Here is an 11,882-nt window from a genome sequence, read left to right as displayed (position 1 = left end):
TTTCTCCCTTTAATTTTCCTTTAATAAAAGTTATAATGTTTCTTCCATATTAGTTTAATTTCTCTTTAGTTCATTCAATATTCACAATTATCAATAGTTTACATTTAGATTAGTGGGTTGTGATTGGAAGACAAGAAGAGATTCATCTTCCTTATTTCAACCAAAGTTTCCATCTTTAATTAATGTTGGTATAATTCTTCTCTTAATTTATTTCCTTTCATTTATTTACATGTTTATTGTTTGCTTAATCATGTGTCTTTATATTATGCTTGTTCTTCCTATTTACATGATAAAGTTTCCATCTTTTACTTCTATTTTCATTAGAATATGTGAGTAGTGTATTACTAAGGTAGATAGGGGAACTTGTGTAGAAAATATGGTTTGATTATGTTTGTTGATACATATATTGAGTCTTTTGAGTTGTAGCAATGTTTTGTGCACACCACATGTTTGATGAAAGGCTTGAATGAGTAATTTAGGTTCTTTCTATTTTCATTGCCATGTTTGAGTGAGAGCTTGAACTTGTGTGAGGTTTGTGTGTGACCATTGCATGCTTGGGGGTGGTTAGGGAGAGATCTTGACCAAACTTAGACCAAGGACCATCTCTCACCGAGAAGTGGAGGCCTACCTTAATCTCACCGTTAGACTTACCTTAGTTGCGACCATTATCGACCTTGACCTACACTTGTGAACCCGGTTACCTTAGTCTTTAATTGCTATCTTATTCGCTTTAGTAATCGCATATTTCGCTCACTTGTCATTAGTTGTAGTTGTGTTAATTAGTTTTTCAATCAGTTCATTCAACATTTGCTAGAACTAAACTAGGAATAAAACAATCAATCTAAGAACCACAACCACCGTCTCTTGGGTTCGACCCCCGCAATACTATAACGGGCAACCATACACTTTCGGGGTTATAAATAAAAGACAACAATTATTCATGATGTCTTTTGATTTTCTTTATTTGTATGTTACAAGATACAAATAAAGAATGATACTCTCTGGAATAGAGCTGTAGAGGGTAAATTGGTTTGGTGGATTGCGACGAAATCCGACCATCTCTGGGTTAGATGAGTCAATCACACTTACATTAAAAATGCTGATTGGCACACCTATTATCCTCCCAATAACACCATTTGGTATTGGAGAAAGGTATGCCAAGACAAAACCTTACTCATTACAGCATATCAGAATCAGATTTGGTCTAAGCAAAAGGGGGACGAATATACAATTTCTAAAGGTTACGACTTCCTCAGAGACAAAGGACACAAGGTAGTGTGGTTTGGTCTGGTCTAGTTTGGAACAGGTGGACTATCCCTAAACATGGGGTTTTAGCCTGGATACAACACCATAACAGTCTTAATACGAAAGATAAATTATACAGGTTAAGCATTAGTGATAGCAATACCTGTTGTATTTGTGAGAATGGGATTAAAAGTGCTGATCATCTGTTCTTTGAATGTAAGTATAGCCGTAAGGTGTTAGCAAAAATGGAGAAAAGTGTGACACCCCCACATACCAAGGTGCCTTACCAGAACCACCCTAGCATGAGAGACTGTCACCATCTCGGTTGCCCGAGGTTAGTATATGAAAGTTACCAATCCAAAACACAATTATTAAAGTATAACTGATTAATGTTTACATGTTCCAAAATCCAAAACCAAACCCAAAGTAAAGTTACTAATGTTCAACAACTAAAACCGAATGATAAATCTCATGACAGAGGAAGCTAGACTCGAGTGATGACTCCCCATCTCGTCCCCATAGCTAGTAAACATTATCACCTATCACAGTCTGCTCACTATCTCCGAATGGATCACCACAGATTTTATAAAACAGTAACGGGGTCAGTTACTGTATAATCAACATAAGACAAGTACGAAAATATAACAGCTGATCATCATCCACCTCCAACTCCCAATCACAACATGTAACCGACTACACACTAAAGTGTGTAGCCCTGCTAGTGGGGGACCGCAGCCGTACCCACCTAAGCCCCCGCTCATCAACGAGCGATAACCATGTTCATTAATGTGCACATCCTCTCCCGTGGCGGGTTCCACAGAGGGCGAAACTAGGGCGTGAAGCCACTCCCGCAAGTGACTCCACTCAGCCGAGGACGCACCTCGCGAACATCACCATCAACCATCACAACTCCAACACCCAACTCCAAATCAACAATCAGCAGACAATCACAATATCAATCGTACAACAATCGCAATACAATCTTAAATCAATTAACAGTAAACCGAGTAGGGAAACCCTACCTTAGCACAAACTGCAATGAGATACACAAGCAAGCTATAATGGCTCCTCTACGAATTCCTCACCTAACAACAATCACATAATTCCAATTACCATATGCAAAAACCCTTTCCCCCAAATCACAAATTAGGGCAAACCCCTAAAACATATGTAACGCCCCGTAAATTTCAGACCGTTAATATGTTTCGAAAATAATTAATTAATCAAGTAAAATTTGACAATAATGTATTTAAAGTAAAAATAATTCAAAGAAATATAATTTTATTATATTTTGAAGAAAAGTATTTATTTTGATAGTTTGGAAATGTTTAAAAATAGTTTAAACCGTGTAAAATCTTTTATTTCGAAAAAAGGGCGTATCGGGGGGAAATGACAATTCGTTTGAACGTTGGGTAAACGAATTTGGAAATGGGTCGAATGAATACTCAATTTTATTGTAATCTCGTGTTTAAAGACTTTGGACTTGACGGAATTTGCATTTGACTTACGGATTTAATTATTTTTGAAACGAGTCAAAACCGACTCGTTAAAAATCCCGACTAAAAATCCCGCACGTACTTTTTCTCCTTTCTTTTCCTCTTACACGGCACACCCCTTTTCTTTTCTTTCTTTTTTTCTGATTTTGTTCCATCATCATCATCAACATCTCACAAATTCAACCCAAAACACCATTTATATAAAATCAAGCCTAAAATCGCCATAAAATCTTCGTTTCTTGTCCGTTTTTCGCGAAATTTACCTTTCCGGAATCCCCTCGCCACGATCTACAACTTAGTATGTTCTAATTTCAATTTTCATTAAGTTATTTTAAGACCAAATTTCGGTGATTTCGGTTTTGTGCTTAATTTTTGTGTTTTTTATTGTTAAATTAGGTGAAGGATTGGAAGACGAGTTCGGGGACTCGTATATTGTAGAGGATAGCGGTTAGTTGTGGTTAGGGTTTCGGTTTTGAGGACTAATTGCTCATTTTCTAGCTTAAGGTAACATATTTCGAGCTACTCGACGAATTATCGTCACATGTTTTTGATTTTTGTATGTTTGGTGAATTTTTGTTTGGGTAGTAATTTTTCACATGTTAAACTTAGTTGCATGCAAGCTTAATTTGTGCCTTTTGGTAGTTTAAATTATCAAAATTGAATTGGGGACGATTAATTAATTTTCGAGACGGTCTTATAATGTATAAAAATGAAAAAAAGAGAAGAAATGGTGCGGCGGGCCGGCAGAAGCCGCGGGCAGTCCACGGCAGCCCGGCCGTCTTGGGGTTGGCCCGGTCGGTCCGTTGCTTGTTTCGCGGTTTTCCATGCTTTGTCCGTCATTTTAAGTTCATCATGGATATAGTTAGAATGAGTATACATGGTTAAATTTGTTAAGAGAATCATAAAAGTTATGCTAATGGTAGAAAAATTATGTTATATTGACAATTATCACATGTTAGGATAATTTACAAAATGAAATGGTAATTAATAGGCTCAAAATGAATTTTATAGCTATAATTGAAATGTTTTGTTGAGTGTGCCGAAAACTGAGCCTTAGTCCCTTTGACTGATGCGATGTCAGTTAATTGAGTGATTGGTCAGCCGCAATTTGACCCGTACCTGTCGCAGGGCTGGGGTTGCGGGTAAAAATTCGGTTGAATGAATTAGATAATCGGCCTTTTTCTTGTTTTAGGCCATTTATTATATCTCTATTTCACATGTGTAATTAGTTGAATTTAAATAGTTTCTTATTTAGTTAGTTGAGTTTAAATAGCTTCTTATTTTGTAGTAATGACCCTAGTTTCCCCTAAAGCCTTTTATATTGTTATAATTGCTAGGATTGGAAATTGGTATTGAATTCTTATTGAGGAACTGTTGGGATTGTATGCTGTAAATAGACATTTATATAGCTTTCACATGATAGAATATTAGAATTTATGTTGGTAAGTAGGACTTTTTGCCCTCTTAAGGTTAAGTGGGTGTCTTACTTGACTTATGTGGTGAGTTTTGGGTGGTGTGGGCTAAAATATTCAAGCTGGGACTAGGCGTGACTAGGTCCTAGGTGAGTATTTCGGCCTTCGTCATAGATAGGTCTTTATAGTCTCCGACGAGTATATGTTCACTTTGCTTGATAGCCTTTGTGTTCTGACTAGTGGATGTTTATCCAAGTTGGGGCATGACCTCGGTCGATTTTGATAGTATGGGGTCGACTTAAGTACTAGCCGACCCTTCGGTGGTGTCCTTAGGGTACTCACTTCACTTTGTTTTAAAAAAAGTTGTGAGTCTTGGGTGCGGTGGTGTGTATCCGCATATCTAGGTCTGTGCAGATTTTAGGCTAGGGTTGTGTTGTCTCTTGGCCATGTTTTCTTAATAGTAACCGCTGAGCCAAGATACCGGTTCGATTACCTTCCCTACCTCGTGGTATAGACTTGAGTTACAAAGTGACTATTGACGGTGCTAAGAACTTATGCCTGTCTTTGATATATTGCCCTTTCTTGTTTGATGATTCTATGAATCATAGAAGGTGAGATGCAAGCCGGCTATGGTTGATAGAGTTTGGATTACAATTTGTTATATGATTCACATGATAGTTAGTTGGGTCAGTTTAGGGGTCATTTGTTAGAATACATGATAAGTAAATGGTTTATCAAATTGTTTACATGTTACACTACATGTTACATTAATTTTGACGATTCGTGGCTGGGAGGACTCGAAGTTACTCCCCACTGAATTGTGGCTTTCGTGTTTGTATAAAATGCGATTGACAGGTTGTTGATGCTTTGTTTGGGGTCACAGACGGCTAGTGAGCAAGGAACCTTGGACCTAGTTTTGGCTATTTTATTAGTAAACCTTTTACACTTTTGGTTTGTATATAATTTGAAGGGACATATGTCTCCCTTTCTATTTTTGGGTTGTATCTTTATATTTCCGCGTCTTAAGCTATGAATGTAAATTAGTTTATCGATTGTTGCGGGGTTTCGACACTCTTCTTGAGTTGGAATTGGTTGTGAATGGTTTAGTTAGAAAATTTTTGAAATTGCGGTTTTGGATTAGTTGAACCATTTACAAACATATCCTACCGTTTTTCTCGTAGAAATTACGCATTTAAGTAATTAGATAACGCTAAATATCAAGGGTGTCACGTTGGTATCGAGCCTATTGCTCCCGATGCACGTTTGTGCACCCCACTTAGAAATCACTTGACCTTAAAATAATAAACTTGAGAGAAGGGTAGGATGGGTAGAATTAGGATTTTATGTGGTAGTCTGTTTGTGATTGCTAATTGTTAGGTTTGTTGATTGTTAGTTATTAGTTTTGGTGCCACTAAAGGTTGGTTATGCCAAATGTAGAATGCTTCCACTTTCTTGATATTTCTTTTCGTATTCAGTGTATCTTACCTTAATCTTCCATTTTCGTTGGTCATTCGTCTTTCAAATTCCTCTTATCTTGCCTAGGTAACTACCTTTCAATTCTTTCTTCCGTTTCATCTTAGGTTCGTCTTCTTCTTATAATAAAGTCCATGTGGACACTTTCCTTTTATACCGCAGGATAGTTCCCTTGTCCAAGAGAACCCAGTTTTGAGAGAATGTAACTTTGGAGGGCGTGAACGAGTTGAGAAATTGATTGGTTAAGGTTTGAGTGGTATAGGAGAATATAACTTGGGATCCTTTGGTTAATCTTGTTAGTTGTGCTTAATGTGAGAGTTTAGTGAGTTGAGAAAATACCTTGGGATTTATGTCTATAGAGAGCTTGTTTGTTATAGATGATTCAGTATGGGTACTAACTTAGAACATAGGATGGAATGAACCTAAGCTACTCCATTTGAGAGTCTCGATATTTCTTGTGGAGAATTAAAGATATGATAGTTAGCCCTAATCCTTGTGGGCCTTGAAAGGAATACAATAGGACATTGATGTTGATTAATGGATTGGTATTGTACTTCGGAATTAGTTAGTTTGTTAAACCTTTTAAGTTGATCAAATCTAGTATAGAGTAGCCCTTGTTGACCTTATAAAACATATCTGAATTTGGGAATTTTGGTGGAATGTTGTTCGATATAGTTCGTGAGTTCAAGGATGTGATTCCAATTTATGGTATCGGAAACTAGAAGCATTAAGTGGTGTGATGATGGAGTAAACAAGCCAGGGTACTTGGAGATGACATAGTAAGTGAAGTTCAATGACGAGAATTGTAAAGGAGATACATTGGGACATGGATGGTAACAAATGAATTTGTGTGGTGAATTGATTTTGGCTCTTAGAATCAATTGAGTTGAGGAATACTTACCATTGTGGAATCCTTGTTAGTCCTACGATGTAGTAGACATTTAGGGCTTTGTTGAGCACCTTAGTGAAGTAACCTTATCATATCGATCATAAGCTTTGATGAGTGTTTAGTAAGCGGTAACCCTTTCATTGTGCCGCTTCTATTCTCCTTTCCTTCTCTTTAACGATCGTTGAACCTTGTCTTTATGCTAAATTTTACGTATCTTCTTCTTTTCCGAGATATCTTCTTAACTCGAATACCTCTTATTTTTGTCAACCGTTGTCTTTACGGTCGACTCCTTAGTTTCCTAACTTGTCGATGCATGTACCCTTCGAAATGTTTCTATCACATTACTCTATTCCGTTATCACTCCTTACCTCCTTAGTATAGTTGGTACCCTGTTGACCATGTTTATAGAGTTTGTAAGATGTGATTTGAGGATATAGGTTTGACTAAGTAGCCGAGTTTGGGTTGGGCTTCCATAATCATTTTGGATATCAGGGTTTGATAGTGTATACGTTATCATGTGGGAAATGTTAAATGTGGGATTATTTGTTGGTTTTAGAGGGTGATATTGATTACTACTTGAAGTATGTTATGAGAGAGAGAGTAAGCTACATTGTTGGGAAGTCTTAGCACTTGTTTTGGTAACTAGAAAGGGTAATGGTATGGATGACACCAATTGTTAGGCTAAGGAACCTAATTTCAATTTATGGTTTAGAAACTCTGAGGTGATAAAGTGTTGTTACAATTATGACCTTGTACCTTGAGAATTTAATGGTAAGTAAGTTTAGGATATCAAATTTGAAAGAATACTCCTTGGGGATGTTGATGACCAGAATGGTTTGGTGATGTGATTTGGCATTGTAGTTGACTCTTGAGAGTTCTTGAGTTTAGAGAGACTTAGTGTTGAGAAGAATTTGTTAATCCTATAGTTTTATAGACCTTGAGGTCGCATTGAGTGCTTGACATGATGAGACAATGTTGGAGCTGGGTGTAGTTCTGCTTTTGAGAATCCTTAATAAGTAAAAGGATAGAGAAACTTGAGATCCTATTGATTTTTCATAATTTGAGGTTGGTATGTTACTACCTTGTTTTGAAATGAGAACCTTGTGGAATTTTTGAGGAACCTTCTCTTGGAGTTTAGAGCATGGTATTGGGACTCTTGATTGAAGGTTTACTTTTTGAGGAACCCATAGTTGACACTAGTGGGATACAAATACAGCTTTGTTGGAAGTCTTGACCTTAGGCTTGTGAAAGTTGTTTCGGGATGTTTGAGAATTCGGAGCGTTGAGATCACACTTATAGTGAAATATCTTGTTCCAGGGAATATGTTAGGAAGAAGTAACATAAGCGATTGAGGAGACTCTTGGGAGTGATGTTGTTATTGGAGATATGAGTGTCTGGCGTTTCCTTGGTGTCTAATCTCCCTTCTTCCTTGATCATGAGCGTTACCACTCATATCTCTCTTCCTTACATCATCATACTCCTCTCGTAAGTTTGATGTTGGTAACCTATGAAACTCTATCTTTGACATCCTTGTAATTATGACTTCAATTCTTACCCCATAAAATTCATCATAGTTTTTTTGATTAGTTAAGCTTGAATCCTTTTAGCATACCTGCTCCTATGAGGTCTAAGTTACTTTTCACTTCGGGGAATTTCTAAATATTTCAAGCTACCAGTTTCGATTCATTCTTGAAAGTTTATGTCACTTCTGCAAGCCTAACCTATTTTTAAGGATTTGAAAATGAAATTTTGATTTATTTCCGTAAGGTATTCCTTTTTCTTACTTTTGTTCCGAGTTTCTAAGCCTTGTATAATCATATTTAGTAAAGATAGTATTCTTACTATAGAATTTTAAACTAAAAGGTTGAAAAGGCTTTTATGATTTTCAATGGTTTTAACATTAGTGAATGTTAAATCTCGTTGTTGGAGACGTCCCAATAATGGATTTTCTCATTTATTGGTGTAGAAATATTTTTATATCTTGATATGAATATGGATGTTCTTGTCTGATCAACAAGAGTATCACCGTTTCATTGAAAAGATACCTATATTTTCTTATAACTATAACTTCTCCTTCTAAGTTTTAGAGGGCTAAACTTTTTGAAAAGGAGGGGTGATTATAACGCCCCGTAAATTTGGACCGTTAATATGTTTGAAAATAATTAATTAATCAAGTAAAATTTGACAATAATGTATTTAAAGTAAAAATAATTCAAAGAAATATAATTTTATTATATTTTGAAGAAAAGTATTTATTTTGATAGTTTGGAAATGTTTAAAAATAGTTTAAACCGTGTAAAATCTTTTATTTCGAAAAAAGGGCGTATCGGGGGGAAATGACAATTCGTTTGAACGTTGGGTAAACGAATTTGGAAATGGGTCGAATGAATACTCAATTTTATTGTAATCTCGTGTTTAAAGACTTTGGACTTGACGGAATTTGCATTTGACTTACGGATTTAATTATTTTTGAAACGAGTCAAAACCGACTCGTTAAAAATCCCGACTAAAAATCCCGCACGTACTTTTTCTCCTTTCTTTTCCTCTTACACGGCACACCCCTTTTCTTTTCTTTCTTTTTTTCTGATTTTGTTCCATCATCATCATCATCAACATCTCACAAATTCAACCCAAAACACCATTTATATAAAATCAAGCCTAAAATCGCCATAAAATCTTCGTTTCTTGTCCGTTTTTCGCGAAATTTACCTTTCCGGAATCCCCTCGCCACGATCTACAACTTAGTATGTTCTAATTTCAATTTTCATTAAGTTCTTTTAAGACCAAATTTCGGTGATTTCGGTTTTGTGCTTAATTTTTGTGTTTTTTATTGTTAAATTAGGTGAAGGATTGGAAGACGAGTTCGGGGACTCGTATATTGTAGAGGATAGCGGTTAGTTGTGGTTAGGGTTTCGGTTTTGAGGACTAATTGCTCATTTTCTAGCTTAAGGTAACATATTTCGAGCTACTCGACGAATTATCGTCACATGTTTTTGATTTTTGTATGTTTGGTGAATTTTTGTTTGGGTAGTAATTTTTCACATGTTAAACTTAGTTGCATGCAAGCTTAATTTGTGCCTTTTGGTAGTTTAAATTATCAAAATTGAATTGGGGACGATTAATTAATTTTCGACGGTCTTATAATGTATAAAAATGAAAAAAAAAGAAGAAATGAAATGGTGCGGCGGCAATGGGCTCGTGGCAGCAGCCGGCAGTTCACGGCAGCCCGGCCGGTCTTGGGGTTGGCCCGGGTCGGTCCGTTGCTTGTTTTGCGGTTTTCCATGCTTTGTCCGTCATTTTAAGTTCATCATGGATATAGTTAGAATGAGTATACATGGTTAAATTTGTTAAGAGAATCATAAAAGTTATGCTAATGGTAGAAAAATTATGTTATATTGACAATTATCACATGTTAGGATAATTTACAAAATGAAATGGTAATTAATAGGCTCAAAATGAATTTTATAGCTATAATTGAAATGTTTTGTTGAGTGTGCCAAAAACCGAGCCTTAGTCCCTTTGATCGATGCGATGTCGATTAATTGAGTGATTGGTCGGCCGCAATTTGACCCGCACTGCCGCAGGTTTGGGGTTGCGGGTAAAAATTCGGTTGAATGAATTAGATAATCGGCCTTTTTCTTGTTTTAGGCCATTTATTATATCTCTATTTCACATGTGTAATTAGTTGAATTTAAATAGTTTCTTATTTAGTTAGTTGAGTTTAAATAGCTTCTTATTTTGTAGTAATGACCCTAGTTTCCCCTAAAGCCTTTTATATTGTTATAATTGCTAGGATTGGAAATTGGTATTGAATTCTTATTGAGGAACTGTTGGGATTGTATCTTTAAATAGACATTTATATAGCTTTCACATGATAGAATATTAGAATTTATGTTGGTAAGTAGGACTTTTTGCCCTCTTAAGGTTAAGTGGGTGTCTTACTTGACTTATGTGGTGAGTTTTGGGTGGTGTGGGCTAAAATATTCAAGGCTGGGACTAGGCGTGACTAGGTCCTAGGTGAGTATTTCGGCCTTCATCATAGATAGGTCTTTATAGTCTCGACGAGTATATGTTCACCGCTTGATAGCCTTTGTGTTCTGACTAGTGGATGTTTATCCAAGTTGGGGCATGACCTCGGTGCGATTTTGATAGTATGGGGTCAGCTTAAGTACTAGCCGACCCTTCGGTGGTGTCCTTAGGGTACTCACTTCACTTTGTTTTAAAAAACGTTGTGAGTCTTGGGTGCGGTGGTGTGTATCCGCATGTCTAGGTCTGCGCAGATTTTAGGCTAGGGTTGTGTTGTCTCTTGGCCATGTTTTCTTAATAGTAACCGCTGAGCCAAGATACCGGTTCGATTACCTTCCCTACCTCGTGGTATAGACTTGAGTTACAAAGTGACTATTGACCGTACTAAGAACTTATGCTGTCTTTGATATATTGCCCTTTCTTGTTTGATGATTCTATGAATCATAGAAGGTGAGATGCAAGCCGGCTATGGTTGATAGAGTTTGGATTACAATTTGTTATATGATTCACATGATAGTTAGTTGGGTCAGTTTAGGGGTCATTTGTTAGAATACATGATAAGTAAATGGTTTATCAAATTGTTTACATGTTACACTACATGTTACATTAATTTTGACGATTCGTGGCTGGGAGGACTCGAAGTTACTCCCCACTGAATTGTGGCTTTCGTGTTTGTATAAAATGCGATTGACAGGTTGTTGATGCTTTGTTTGGGGTCACAGACGGCTAGTGAGCAAGGAACCTTGGACCTAGTTTTGGCTATTTTATTAGTAAACCTTTTACACTTTTGGTTTGTATATAATTTGAAGGGACATATGTCTCCCTTTCTATTTTTGGGTTGTATCTTTATATTTCCGCGTCTTAAGCTATGTATGTAAATTAGTTTATCAGTTGTTGCAGGGTTTCTGACACTCTTCTTGAGTTGGAATTGGTTGTGAATGGTTTAGTTAGAAAATTTTTGAAATTGCAGGTTTTTGGATTAGTTGAACCATTTACAAACATATCCTACCAGTTTTTCTGTAGAAATTACGCATTTAAGTAATTAGATAACGCTAAATATCAAGGGTGTCACAACATAAATCAATAGAACTTATGAAATCAAAAGCTTACCGACACAATCGATGCAACGAGAGATGAACTAGACTCACGAATGATACGCGTACTTGAGAGAGAGATTTGGAGAGGATTAGAGTTACGTTGTATTGCTTAGGTTTTGTAAAAGTGATTAGAAACTGTAAAACACGTCTTAAATAACTCTAATCCTTTCTAAATCAAACCGCGGAATTATTACCTGTTAGACCGGATACTCGGTCGAGTATAGAGTATACTCGGCCGAGTATC

The 11,882-nt window shown here is 36.5% G+C and overlaps 2 long non-coding RNA genes across 2 annotated transcripts; both read left to right on the top strand.

Annotated features, from left to right (window-relative positions):
• The first annotated feature begins 2,852 nt into the window (after positions 1-2,852).
• LOC141621894 (uncharacterized) lies at positions 2,853-5,179 on the top strand. Its single transcript, XR_012532765.1, has 3 exons — positions 2,853-3,039; positions 3,138-3,245; positions 5,009-5,179. It is a non-coding gene; the product is annotated as an uncharacterized LOC141621894 (long non-coding RNA).
• Positions 5,180-9,118: 3,939 nt separating this feature from the next.
• LOC141621893 (uncharacterized) lies at positions 9,119-11,431 on the top strand. Its single transcript, XR_012532764.1, has 3 exons — positions 9,119-9,259; positions 9,358-9,465; positions 11,236-11,431. It is a non-coding gene; the product is annotated as an uncharacterized LOC141621893 (long non-coding RNA).
• Positions 11,432-11,882: the final 451 nt, after the last annotated feature.

This window comes from Silene latifolia, chromosome X (genome assembly GCF_048544455.1).
Source record: "Silene latifolia isolate original U9 population chromosome X, ASM4854445v1, whole genome shotgun sequence".
NCBI classification, from domain to species: domain Eukaryota; kingdom Viridiplantae; phylum Streptophyta; class Magnoliopsida; order Caryophyllales; family Caryophyllaceae; genus Silene; species Silene latifolia.
Note: the sequence above shows the minus strand (reverse complement) of the source record. Positions and strands in the feature narration are given on the sequence as shown.